Source organism: Corvus hawaiiensis, chromosome 1 (genome assembly GCF_020740725.1).
Source record: "Corvus hawaiiensis isolate bCorHaw1 chromosome 1, bCorHaw1.pri.cur, whole genome shotgun sequence".
NCBI lineage: Eukaryota > Metazoa > Chordata > Aves > Passeriformes > Corvidae > Corvus > Corvus hawaiiensis.
In genome coordinates, this window is record NC_063213.1 from 36,854,180 (window position 1) to 36,868,034 (window position 13,855).

The 13,855-nt window shown below is 41.1% G+C and overlaps 1 long non-coding RNA gene across 2 annotated transcripts; it reads right to left on the reverse strand.

The window, feature by feature from the left end:
• Positions 1-2,855: 2,855 nt before the first annotated feature.
• Positions 2,856-13,701, reverse strand: LOC125324618. 2 transcript variants are annotated; one of them, XR_007203049.1, is made up of 3 exons: positions 13,232-13,701; positions 9,576-9,777; positions 2,856-3,839 (listed from the first exon to the last, which is right to left on the reverse strand). It is a non-coding gene; the product is annotated as an uncharacterized LOC125324618 (long non-coding RNA). The 2 variants fall into 2 exon arrangements; XR_007203050.1 differs by having other exon boundaries at positions 2,856-8,917.
• Positions 13,702-13,855: the final 154 nt, after the last annotated feature.

Consider the following 13,855-nt stretch of genomic DNA (forward strand, 5'->3'; position numbering starts at 1 on the left):
TTGACACCATGGGCTAATTAGATGTTAAACATAACAGCTCAGAAAGGAAAAAGCCTTCTCCCAACTTTAATACTTAAGAGGATCGTTTGAAGAATTTGTATGGCAAACTGTTCCTGTGCAGGGTGCACAGAGGAAGCCAGAGAAACACCCACTGCAGATAATTTCTACTCAGCAAGAGAGCCAAGCTCTGTGGAAATCAGGACTCTGCCAAAGCGTGGACTGCAATGGTCATGTGCCTCCTTTAGAGAAACTCCTGTGTCAAATAGCAATCTATGACAACTCTGTTGACTTAGCTGAGAAATGTAATCTTCCCTGTCCCAGGAGATGCTGGTGTGAAGCCACTTCCCTGCCTGCTCTTCTGAAAATCAACTAAAATTCCTTCTCTTAGCTATTGCTCAGGTTTCCTTTCCTTTTTTTTAATCAGGAATTTTTAATTATGTTATTTGTGTACAATCACTATAGAAAAAACTTTTAACCAGGACATCTCCATGGATGCTAATTTAGCGCAATTATACTTAATGACAGTGAAACTGCTTAACAGGGATATATTCATTCAGTGATACAGAAGCAAAGTATTACAAGCTCTTAAATCAGTGTGAAATGCCAAACGTCTATCACAAACAGAGATTCTGGTCATAATAAGGAAATAAATACCAAAGACTAATTAAATGCTGTGAGTAATCTCCTTATTGCTGTAGTTTTACTTTGATGGGTACTTTATGTCATGGCAAGTCTTCTCAGAAGCATTTTTGTGTCTCTTTATCAGGATAACTGTTTAATTGAGTTGGCTGTCTACCAGTTCAGAGGATTCTACAGAATTAACACTCAGATTTGTTTAGCTTTAACTAATTAGATGTGCAGGTGTGATGTTCCTGCAGGTCTTTCAGTTAGCTTATGTGTTGAAGAGTACAGGTTAGAGCAATGAAGAAGATGTGTTGCAGATATTATACGTTCCCTAGGGTACCAGGCTGTTTTTCTTCCTTTTATATTTTATATAATTATTACAAATCACAATTGGAAGAAATCTCTGTTTTGTTTACAGTAAATAATTATATATCTATGAAATGGACGTTTAGATTAAAAACAAGAAAACATGAAACTAAGAAAAGAAGTCCACAATAAATAAGGGGAAAGTGGCTAAATCACCACTAAAATTGCCTAGCAGCTAGGATGGCTGTTTCTTTCAGTGATACACCACCAATCCAAATCACTCTAGAAATAAGGCCACAAACTCAATTTCCATCTAGCGCTGCAGGTTATCTGCCACAAAAACCAGAGGAAGAGATGTCTATTTGAGGGAGGGAAAAAAAGTAAGAAGAATAAATTACCTCTAGAAAGGAATTAATGAATATTTAATGATAGCTTTACTTTCAGCAGCCCACATGTAATTTCAAGACCAAAAGCCAAACTTGGCTGTTCGTGTGAGGATTTTTAGGGTGTGCAAGAACAGGATGCTCATAATCCTTCTTGAAACATCTACACCTGCCCCAGGGAACTCAGGACCATGGATCTTGTACTGGAAGGGTGCGGAGAGAGAGTTTCTACTGCTACGGCCAAGGATTAAGTGGCCATTGTGCAAGAGAACCCTGACTGTGTCATTGTCCCCCATCTCCATGTCCACCCTCCCCATGCTCACTACAGCACCAGGAAAAAGGCATGGATCTGAGTCCTTTCCTGCCAAGTTTTCTTCCCTGCCTCAGCAACCCTCAGGTTTTGTGAAGGTGTATTTCAGATAACGAAAAGGATTGGGAGAAAGGAGTACACCATCTGTTTTGTGCTTCTTGAACTTCAGAATTATTTTCTTCCATCGTGATGGTTTTTTTGGTTTCCTCTTTTTGCCCACTAAGCTCCTGCAGTGAGAATATGAAATTTCCTTCCTACACAGGAACGTTTAGCATTTTTGGGAGTAAACATACAGGCCCAGCTCTGCATCACTCAATGAGGCTTTTAAGGTACAACTGTCTTCATCAGATAACAGGCTGTTATTGTTGGTTACATCATAGAAATAATTTTTTTTAAGCATGTCAAGACTAGAAAATAACCAGCTTTAGCTACAAAGTCATATTTTTGTGTGTTACTGTCTTCAGATGAGGAATAGGATTGTTTTGTGGCTTAGGAGTTGTCTGTATTCTCTTTGTACCTTTTGTCTTTCTTCCCTTGTTTTGCCATGGCTTCTTTAGGACCCACGTTGAGCCAGACTGTACCTGAGAAGAACTTTACTCCTTGGCACATCACTTCCAGGAGCTGTAAAAATGTGAGAGCACTGCTGGAAATCTCTCACTTTCTGAAATACATAGCAAACTGCAGGCATTACTTGAGTAAAAAAGATTCCAGCCTTCCTGTAGTGGTTGGACATGGGGCAATGGTGTTAAACTGAAAGAGGGACAATTTAGATTGGATAAAAGGAAGACATTTTTAATGATGAGGGTGGGGAGGCACTGAGAAATGTTTCTGAGAGAAGCTGTGGATGCCTCGTCATTGGAAATGCTCAAGGCCATGTTGGATGGGCTCTGAGCCACCCCGTTTGATGAAAGGTGTCCTTGTCCATGGCAGAGGGTTGGACTAGATGATCTTTAAATGTTTCTTTCAACAAGACATTCTGTGATTCTTGTCATTCAAATCATATTTCAGAATACTTCCAGTATGAAAATGCCCCAAGAAACAGAAGACCACGACTTTCCTGTCTAATACAAAATCATGTAAATTTGCTACTAAAATAGGAAGGCTGTGTACAAAAGATCAGCCTGGAATCCTAATATAAAATATATAGGATCTCCTGAATATTTTGTCTGCTGAGTTTCTGAACTCTCTGCCAGGCTGTTAATAATGTAAAGGATCTGAAATGATGAACATGGTTCATGTTTTCAAGAAAATGTGATTTATTATTTACAAGAAGATCTATCAAATAAGATGTCAAATCATGGGTGGTTTTGTCCATACCGACAGGCTGCTGAATGTATATACACCAGTTTCATACTTCAGTTTATCCTGATTCAATTTCATTCATAATTGACAACTGCATTTGCCTTTTAATATTTGCAATAAAATACCATGCAAACAAAATTTGTGAGTATACGTGCAGCAAATCTTGTATCAACACTGACTGGCTGCCAGATTTGGAATCAATTCACTGATTAGTTTGAGAGTGATTAATGTGAGTGCTTAATTTAAATCCCTGATTTAAAAACATTTATGGAAAGAGAATTGACAGCCTAAATAGCACTTCAAAGTGCTACAACTGTTCCTTCCATGGGTTCTGCTTTTGTGAAGTGTGGGGGTACGTTTTTGTTCAGGTACAACATGCCATAAGGTGATGATGTTCAGATGCCAAATTTCTCAGCCCTTCTTGCAATAAGAAATTATAACTGTTAACAGGTTTTCTGAGGAAAAACTGGAAGAAAATCCACTTTTTTCTTAAAACTGAAAGGAACACTAAATAATGGCTGAATAGGGTACCAGGATTAAATATTTGACTATACTCACACTTGGAATTTCAGTCTGTTTTATGTACTCCTAGCTAGGACATGACAAGCAAAATTGAATTCTGGGTTTAGATAGTAAAACAAGTCCCCATAGAGAATCCAACAGTTTCCTGGTGTAACTATTAATTCAGCTAGAAGCTTTTCTCAGCACTGTCATGTCAGACCTGGTGCTTTTCTTCTCTGCATATTTCTGTCCTCTGTGGATGGGAAACCCACAGTCCAGGTCCAGCCATGGCTTTCCCAGCTGTCTGCTGTGCAGTTCCCCAGGAGCAGTGCAGAAGGAATGCGATGTAATGAACCAACCAATAGCCAAATGTCAGAGCTGACACTGGAAAGGAGGGGTTCTTGACACTAGACCTGGTTTTGAAAGATGTTATGAAAAAAAGAAGTCATAACATCAAAAAATACTCTCTTGAATTGATTATGAAGGAAAGAACCCTAGAAGATCAAATGAATTAAATTATTTCTTTTTATTAGGACACAGTTGCATGCTCCTTCTTCAACAGACTGAATACATCCTCTTGCATATTTGAACTCATCCAGCTTTGGTTGTTTGCCATGAGATACTGCCTTCTGATCCTTCTAAGGCTCTTCCTTTCTCAAAGTCAAAATCACAGCAGCATTTTAATAGCTAAAATAAATTACTGAACGCTCTCATATCTTAATTTATGTGCATATACAATCATTGTTTAGTTGACCCTTTCATCTGCTTAAATCTGCCTGGACATGGTGGAAACAGACAGATTTCAATGGGAAATGAGAAATGTGCCCAACTGTATTATGGATTTTTCTCTTCTGCAGCTCCTTTTGGAAAGATTTATTAGTTAAACCCAACACGTGTGTACCACTGTCTATTAAGATCCAATATTACTGTTTTGCCCAGGCAGAATTCCCAGATATTTGGAAGGTACACAGTTCAGAACTGATGTTTCTCCCTGGCAACTTTATTTTTGTGAACTACTTTTGCAGCCTATAGCAAATTCCCTTCTATTTCTTATGGGCATATGCAACATGAATAACAGTACAAATTTGTTGTGCTGCTCTGCCTATACCTGTCTAGGCAGGAAAATAAAACTGCCTCTTTTTCCTATTCACTACTTCAGGCTGCCAATAAAAATGAAAAATCACAGTAACCACCCACCACGATTAGAAGAGATTTTCATTGTTTGATAGCAGTCAAGCAACACAGAGCTGACCTAAAGTGCTCAACATTGACATGGATTATATTCAAATTAAAAATTGATGGGAGAAACCCTCCAGACCTCCTCATTAGCTCTTCCAAAGCAGCTCCACTTTATTTTAGAGTGAATTGAGCCCTGCGGAGTTGGTATGTAGAATCAGAGAGAATGGATTCTGGCCTTTTATTGCCTTTTGTCAATGGAAAAAAAATTATAGTCATACTTGACTAGTAGGCACACGCAATAGTGCAATTTTGTGGACTTATTCACTGTTCTTCAGGAACACAAAAAGCACAGGTTTGGAAAGAAAAGGAAAGGAAAGAAATGGAAAGAAAAGGAAAGAGAAATTGCTCTGCAAAAACTTTTTCTTCATCTTCTGAAATAAGTTCATGGCAATCTATCTTCATTTAAACTGTAAGGGATCTGGCTTGGGTCCTGGAATAGACTCTGGTTCCTTTTAAAACAGGGAAATAGCTTCTAAATACATTGAGCTGCTTTTTAGAATTTATGAAGTAGAACACAAATCTAAGAGCTGGCAACATTTAGTGGTAATGAGGCAATTCTTACATGAGAGAGTTCATTACAGGATCAACTCATGTTATTTTCCAGCAGCTGGAAAACAGAATGTTTCACAGGCTGGGAATGAAAAATCTCACTTTAAAATTAGCTTGTGTATACCCTAATACACAATTAGTATAAGATAGAAGCATAGCAGAATTCATCCTGCTGCTTCTAATGCAATGGGCTTTTTACTGAAGGAAGAACGGGTGTTTCACTGAAGGAAGAAAAAATGTTTTCTTCGTACAATGCTGTTGTGCCAGCTGACCAGCAGCACATGGTGGAGAGTGGGTCTTGGCTGTGCTTTGCCCCTCTGCAAGTATTTTGAGATAATCAACATTGCTCTTCTATGAGGCAGAATCTGTCCCTATAGCCAAAAAACACAAAGACAAGGAGCGTGCCTGGCTCTGTGGTGCAAAGAAAAAGAATTTTCTTACACAGGCACATTTCCTAATAATCTGCTATAACTCTCGAAGTGGTCTTTCCTACTGTATTTTTGCCATCAGATGGCTTCACAGCAGAAGTATGGCCCAAGAGGAGCCTGAAGTCTCCTCCCAGTCTCAGAGCTGGAGCAAGCACTGAGCAGTGCAGATGCAATTCCTACCCACCAGTTCAGTCTTACTACTCTTTCACCACTCAGATTTTGACCAGAATGAGTTGCAATAGTGCTGTTTTTCAAAATGAATGTATTGGCCAGACAGTGCGTGCTACTACAGTAGAAAATTCAGCTGTTTAGCTCCTCCTTTTTCTTTTTTTTTCTTTTTCTGGTGGTCTGCAGTGGGCATGCTGAGAGATTCTCGAAATGACCCAGGGTTGCAAACACAATCACCCCAAAATGGGAAATATTTTCCCTGTAAGTTGCACTCTGCTGCTGTTTGAAGTATTTTCAAAAGATGCTAAGACAACTGTTTCACTTCACTTGTTATCCCCAAGTGTCCCCAAGTTTAAAAGATACTTAAATCAGTTGAAAACAACAGGACAACAAAACATCCCACTCATCCTTTCTAAAGGGTGCAGAAGCCCAGAGAACAGCTGGAACTTAAGCTCTCAAGAGGAATCCAGTCATCCCAAGTCAGCCATAGTTCCTCAGCTGTACTTACTGAGCTGGCTCCCACAGTCAGTACTGGTGCAGAAGGGGGTGGTGGAGACCAAGGACAAAAACTGCTTCCCCAGAACTCAGTTGCCCAGCTGGCTGAGGCAGCTGGCTTTCATCACTATTTGCCTCCTCCCCAGTCAGGCATTATGCAAGGCTCAAACATGCCTTAGGAGTGAGGCCACAGAAAACACAGTTCAGGAATCAGGAGAGGTTGGGGAAGGGATGAAGATGGACTGAAACCTATGTTTAAAAGAAGGACATCTTTAAGAAGCTTATTTTCTTGCAGAGTCTCGCTAACCTTACATTAGCAGCCTGATGGAAGTCAGTCAGTAAGCAGGCTGGGCACAAACAGCAGTGTGAGTCAATGCCAGCAGTTATCACCATAATTCTTTGTCTTGGAAAAAAATTAATTATAGAGACCTACACAAGTTAGGTAAAAAGCAGTATTTTTTTAAACATGTGGATTGCAGTGCCAAAAGTCAAGGAAGCTTGAAAACTCTTGACTGGAGGGTTGAGAAATCATGAAGTGCAATGTCAGACTGTTGAACCAAGATACTTTTTGCTTCAGACAGAAAATGCAAAAACAGCAACCAAAAACAAGAGCAAAAACAAACAACTAAAAAAAAAAAAGCTGGCAGAAAAAGAACCAGGTATCTCAGTTGCAAAGAAGGCCAAACTGTGAGCTAGAAACAGATTGCCAAAGGAAGCCACCCAAGCAAGTCAGCCAAGTATTTATTTTGATTTATACCAATGCTTGGCCCAAAGCCTCAAACACTTTAAAATATACTCCTTGAACAGTAGGAGTATGAGTGAAATTGCAACTTCAGCTTCACTTCAGCTTCAGATTAATTTTATAGCAACTTAAAATTATTGTCGACCTTTAAAGAGCAATTACTAATGGTTTGAATTTCTGAGACAAGGGAATAAGCTCTAAATGAGACATGAAAGGAGAGAGACAGAAATAAAATATACTCCAATAAACCAATACCAGTAGCTTTCCTGGTAAGAGTTTTTTGTTATTGAGACAAAGAGGCTGCAGTTCTTGGCCTACACCTTGCCCAGGATGTATAGGTTTGCAGCAAGTCTCTCACTGAATTTTTGCCTCCCTCTACAAGAATTCAAATTAGCTGGAAGTAGCAATTTCTGACCTGAAATCCAATCTACAGGTCTAAGAGCCTATCATGTTGCCATGGCTCAGTGAGAGCCAGAAAGAATTTCACTGTTGTTTGCAAACAGATTGATATGGCTGAAAGTCAGGGTACGCTCTTCTGTGCTGTAGAAGATACAATTTATCACTCTTGGACCCAATTTTACCCTAATTATAGGCAACTGAGAACTTTGCAGTGAAGTCAGTGGGCAGAAATCAGACCTCTTACTGTAGGCTGACAGACAAATAACAATCTGCTACATAGCAGGATGTGATTTACCCTGCATGCTAAAAAATTATTTTTAAATAGCTCTATAATATCAGGGATTCTTCGGAAATAGAGGACCAGTGGATTAAGATGCATAAATGACAATGCATTAGTATGAAAAGAGCCAAGATTGTTTGGTGAACACCCTCCTACTCCTGGATGCATTAGAGATGCATTTCTTGAAGCAGTGAACAGAAAACAGCATGAAGGAGTAAAGCCCAAAATGGGGGAAAGGAAGCAGGAGAAGGAAGTTCTCCAAAGATTAATCTGCTATTATATTTTTAAGATCCCTTTGTTATCACCAGCTTAATTATAACTGGATTTGCCTTGCTTTTTCTTACTCTCTTGCTGCAGCCAGAACTGGCAGCGACATTGCAATCCTTGAAGTAAGTGCTGATAAAAGGAAAATCCACCGGGAAGCCCGGTGCATTGCTTTCCAGACGCTTTGAGTGCAAGGAGTGAAGCTGTGGTTAATTACCTGCCTCCAGCCACTCCTTAAAAGCCGAAGAGCTTTTCTTTGTATGGCTACAGTAGCCATGGCAGCTGCTCATTTATTAGTAGCAGCACACATTAGAGCAGGCTGGGTAACAAGACTGTGTGCAAGGTGAAGATGGCAAATTTCTATTAAAAAAAAAAGAGGCCAATAATCTGTTTACTAAGAGCAGGTAATGGCGGTGCCAATCAAAACCTGAAACTGTCACGCATTTCACCATTAGGGAAGAATGACTAACAACTGAAAATTGCACTGATGTATGTAATTATGTTCTGATCTAACTACCCCTGGCATCTGATAATAGATCCCCCACTAAAGATGGGCCTGAGTCCACCATTTTTCTCTCAAATTTGAAAAACCAAAATCTTTGACAGTATTAGTTGTATTCAGACCAGGATTTAGAGCTAAACACAATCTGACTGCAGCAAGACAGAGATTCTAGCCGTGAATTTTCCTGATATTTTACTGTTTCAGTGGGGATGGGCAAGAGTGGAGAAGAAAGGGCACTGTTTGATATCACAGTATAAACATTACTGCTTCTGCCTCTGCCAGAAAGTTGTCACTGAAAGAATAAGGTGCAACTGTTTTTAATGCTGTATGTCCACATGAGGAGATCATGAAGAACAGGGATTCTGTTCTCAGTCCTTTTTCCTGGGGAAAACCCAGGATTACTGTGGCTGCTCTCACACACGGGCCTGGAGGACAATAATACCCAGTTACTGGACTGACCATAACTATTTCACTGTCCTCTCTCCTGACATTCCCATAACTAACACCACTGACCAGCCAGATATTCCCAGCCCTGCATCACCTCCCCAGATGTTGCCATCCCAATTCTTCTGACAGTTGTGTGCCAGGCAAGCTTAACACCTGACCTTTCTCAGTAGGCTTTCTCCAAAGCTTACCTGTTCCCAAAGAGCTCACTCTCACATCATCATCTCCCTTGCAAGGGAGGAATCACATAATTTCATCCAGATTTCACAGCAACTAGCACCTACTAGCTGGTTTTTGCTGGGAAATTTAATGTTCAACTCTAGTTCTGTGCTATCTTTTGCCTCTACAATTCCAGCAAATGAGGACATGAATTTGCAACATGATACTCAGCCTTTTGTCAGCAGATGCTTTGAACAGTCTCCTCTATGTCTTGGTAAAATTATTTCCTACTGAGACAGGAACAAGTGGGGCATGGGAAACCAAAGCCCTGGAAATGGTGAGTTACAATTGTTTTGGGAAGGCATCCACTTTCCATAAAACCTGCCCATCTAAAACATGTTTCCTAATTGTGATGGCCACTCTGTTACACCCTCCCAAATTCTCATCAGCACACAAAATAAACAGATGAAACACACAAACCTCTCAGCTTCCAGCAGAGGCCTGCTTCCTTGGAAACACTTGGCATTTCTGAGGGGTCACAGCCAAGACCGAATCTGGATCTGGCAGACAGCAGCTCATTTAGCACAGGGCTGGTATCTTCATTGAAGAACATGGTAAATCTGTGCCCAAGAGCACAGTTTGGGATTTGTACCCCAGATTTCAAAGGAAGACTAACTAGTCTCTGTATAAAATAAAATAAAATTTAAAAATCAAATAAAATAAACCAAACAAAACCATAATAAACAAAACAAAGGAAAAAAATAAAATAAAATAAAAATTAAATTACACTAATTTAATTAAATATATGTTTGGTATTGGAGCTTAGGCTAAACGAAAACTAAAATACAAGATAATAAAAAGCATGAGATGTTTGGCGCTGCAGCTGACTTAGTCCAACAAAAGATGACCATTAGCTGACTTGTGGCTAATACAGAAGAGCCATTTCTCAGTCTCAGGCAGAGGAATCAAACATAGGAAAGGGAAAATTTACACAGTTTAGTTCCTGAGATTAAAGAGTTACCCAAATTTCATTTGACGCTCAAAGCAGGGCAACATTTTCCTCAGTGAATTTCCATTGTTCTGTAAAAGAAAAAAAGCAAAGCACTCTTCCTGCTCCACCCTCCCTGAAAGGGGATGGTTATGAGAACTATCCACAGCTTGCAGGTATGTTTAAGGCTTAGCTTTTTAAGGTATGTAATAGAGCTCACCCCTACAATTTCCAGCTTTCTCTTTTTAATTCCCAAAGTTAAAAGTAGCTGCAGACACAGAAGAAAACTGCACCAGTATAACCCAGTGGTGGGCATGTATGCTAGTGCAATTTAACTTACTGTGTGGCAGAAATACTGAACTTGGTCTGAATGAAACATTAATAGAAGATTGTGTATGAAAGTATCACACATGACTGGATGCTTCTGAGTACATGGTGTGGGAGTGCAAGGGACTGACATCTACAACACAATGTGTTAGTGACTGAAATCAACTTTGTTTAAATACCATTTTCCCCTTCCATATGGTCTGTTGTTGAGTTTTGTGAAATTAATTTTGTACATGCTGCTTTGGAAGAAGGATCCAGGAGCAAGTGATTCTCATTCCAAAACAATTAGCACATGACTAGGGAACAAATCTGTCAGTACATCAGCCTGCAGACTAAACTTGAGGCAGTTCTTCTGCCTTAGGTACTTTTAAAGAAACTGTTCTATAAACCATTTCTCTCACCCATTTAAGTCCCTGGGATCAGTGCCATATTGCAAGCAGTGAAGTCTTGCTAAATCAGCAGGACAGACTGTCACAAGACGTGATAGCACAGAATGGTACTGCAGAATGTTTTAAAATGTACGCACAGACTAATCAGGGGAGATATGGACAGATCTTGAATCCCTTTGCAAATTAGTAATTTAAAAAGCACCATTCCTAGAAAGTCAACTGACATATTAATGAACCACTTTTAAAGGAAAAAATTGCCCAAAATGCTGGCATAGAGAATCATAAGAAATTAAAACCTTCCAAGCCCTTTTCCATAAAATATACAAATTTGAGCATTTCAGAAGCTTTGTTCTTATTCCAAGATGCTTTAGATTAAAGATTCATTAAATCTCCTTTCTTCTTTCAAAGCAGTTTTGGTTTCACACGACATAAACATTTCCACAAGCCCTGGAATGAATGAATAGGGACAAATTCTTGGTGCAAGAGCATTAGAGATCCATAGGACACACCACTGAGCCCAATCAGTTTCCAGGCAATTTCCAGTCCTCACCCATGATTTAAAGGAGACTTCTGACAGCTCTTTGCTTTTCTGTTTCTAAGCTCAGCTCTGCAGAAGCATCAGAGTTCTGACATTTTCCAGAAATGATGAAAGGCACTGCATTTGCATAGATACCCAAGGATGTTTGCTTTAGAAAGGAAACAGATTTGGAAGGCAAGGAAAAAGATGACAATGTATTCGGCAGCTTACATAATTTCTGTTAACTTCAGCATGGTCAACACCTAAAGCTAAGTGTCTATTTTTACTTCATATATACTTCTGAAGAAATGCTGACCAAAGATGCCACAGTGAAATTATAAGTTTTCCTTTCTATTTGTTTTTGATTTGGAGGAGCACCTAAACAGTATGTGACCTAGGAAGAGGAGGAGTTAAGGAGAAGAGCATATATACACTTCACTCTTTGTGTCCATTTTATTGCTCTGAAGCCACAAATGCACCTTCTCTATTTGTTGCAGCCAGTTTAGCTTAACTCCAATTACAGAGCATGAAAATGTGCTGTTGTATCTCCCTCAGCACCTGTGCCCACAGATGCTGTACACCTGGCAGTACTGTGGAGCCTAATATCCTGACACAGGTGGCTGAAAAACTGTCTTGAAGCATGACCCTAGCCCATCACAACCGCAGGCACAGGCAATAAATATGTCTTAGCTCAGAGACAGCAGCTAATGGCTCAGCTCCGAGCAAAGTCTGCCTGAGGCAGCTACAAAGAACCCTGGCTATGAAAAAGCCCTACCCTCTTTTGGAAATGGAACCTACCTCCTATGATCAAAGGCAGGAGAGCACAGCTAAGCTGCAGGGGCTGACAGATGGAACTGAGAAAATCTTTCTGCTTTAAATCCATTTCCTTTTTCCATTAGAGAGAGCAACACCTGTGTAACTGTTTTGCAGACAAGTCCATGGAGATTTTCCAATTACCTTTTTAGAACTTACAAGACAATCAACATCCAACTTAGCCAGACTTTTAGCAGCCACTCAATTTTCTCCTTACACAGCTTTCTCCACCCATGTTATGCCCAAAAATGAGGGAATGAAGTTTTAGGCGATTAGGAAGGATCATAACAGGGTACCATTAGCATACTGTCTGTTTCAAAGTCAAAAAGGAAGCACAATAGTCACCACTCCACATTCCCTTCCCTACCCACTATGACAGGAGCTAAACAGTGCTGTTTACAGTGTTACAGCACGAAGCCAACCTGCCAAGCTTCTAGCAGAGCAGAAAACTGAGTTATTTGCCTTCTCTTCCAAATTCCCCTGGGCAGCACTTGATGCCTACCCTGCCAGCACTCCAGGTAAAGGTATTGTGAATGGAAGTTATGTCCAGATCATGGGATTCCAAAGGGAAAAAATTGCATGACAGTTATGACCCTAGAAGGAACTGTGCCTAGGCACCAGTCTAATGCCAGAAGGTTCCCTATTTCTCGCTCTCCTCACCCTGATCCTAGTCCTAACCATAACCCCAGGCCTGGGCTAAGATTTCTACCCTGGGACAGGCTAACTCTCCAGGTGTCCATTACTGATGTGAGAGTCCCGCTGGCAAGAAACCCTCACCAGCACAACCCAAACCACTTTGAAGACTGTATGATTAAGTGACCTCACACATGGCTGGTGGCAATCTTGTATTCAGGAAAGGTTTGAGCATACAGGCACTGGTCTATGAGACCCAAATATCACGTCTTTAGTAATGTATCATAGGTAGCAAAGAAAGAACAGGGCAAAGGGAAAAGGCAAAGGGAAGAATGAACAAACTCTGCCCTGGGCTTGTCCTTGGTCTCAAGCACTTTCAGATTAAACTGTGAGAAAGGCAATGATTTTGTTTACCACGAAAAGCCTTTTTCCTCGTATTTCAGATATACCAAACCCTGTCAGGACAGACCTAGTAGTGAAGCCACATGGAAAAGCGTTCCTCCTACAGGCACCCAGTGCTAAGCACCAGGAGATGGAAGCATGGCAGCTGTTTTCCTGTTTTCCGAGAGAAGGTCCTGACTGATGCTCCCGAGGCCCGTTCCACCAGCACCCCCCATCTCCCGCAGGCACCTTCCGACCCGCACTGCTTGAGCCAGCTCAGCACCAGGCTTACAGGAGACGCTGCACTCCCACAGCTCTTCCTTAACATGGCTAAACAAATAGACAAAAACAACTTAAAGCCGGCCTGAACACATCACTTAAACGCTACAGCCCTATCTTCTTCCCATTGAAGAGCACAAAACAAGAAGAAACTCCTCCAGAAGGAAAAAAAAAAAAAAAGTTCATCAGGAGGCCACGAGACCAGGTCGCGGCAAGAGTCGGAATTGTGTCACCGCGCAGGCACCACCGCGGACTCTCGGGGACAGCCCGGGTGCCGCCGGCCGGGCGCAGGATGTGAGCTCACGGCGCCGCCCCTTCCCCGCCCGGCCCGCGGTGCCGGTTCCGCCGCCCCGAGTCCCGCCCCGAGTCCCGCCTCGCTCCCTCTCGCCGCCTCCGGGGCCGGGGGTCCCGGCTCCGCCTGGGCCGGTGAGTG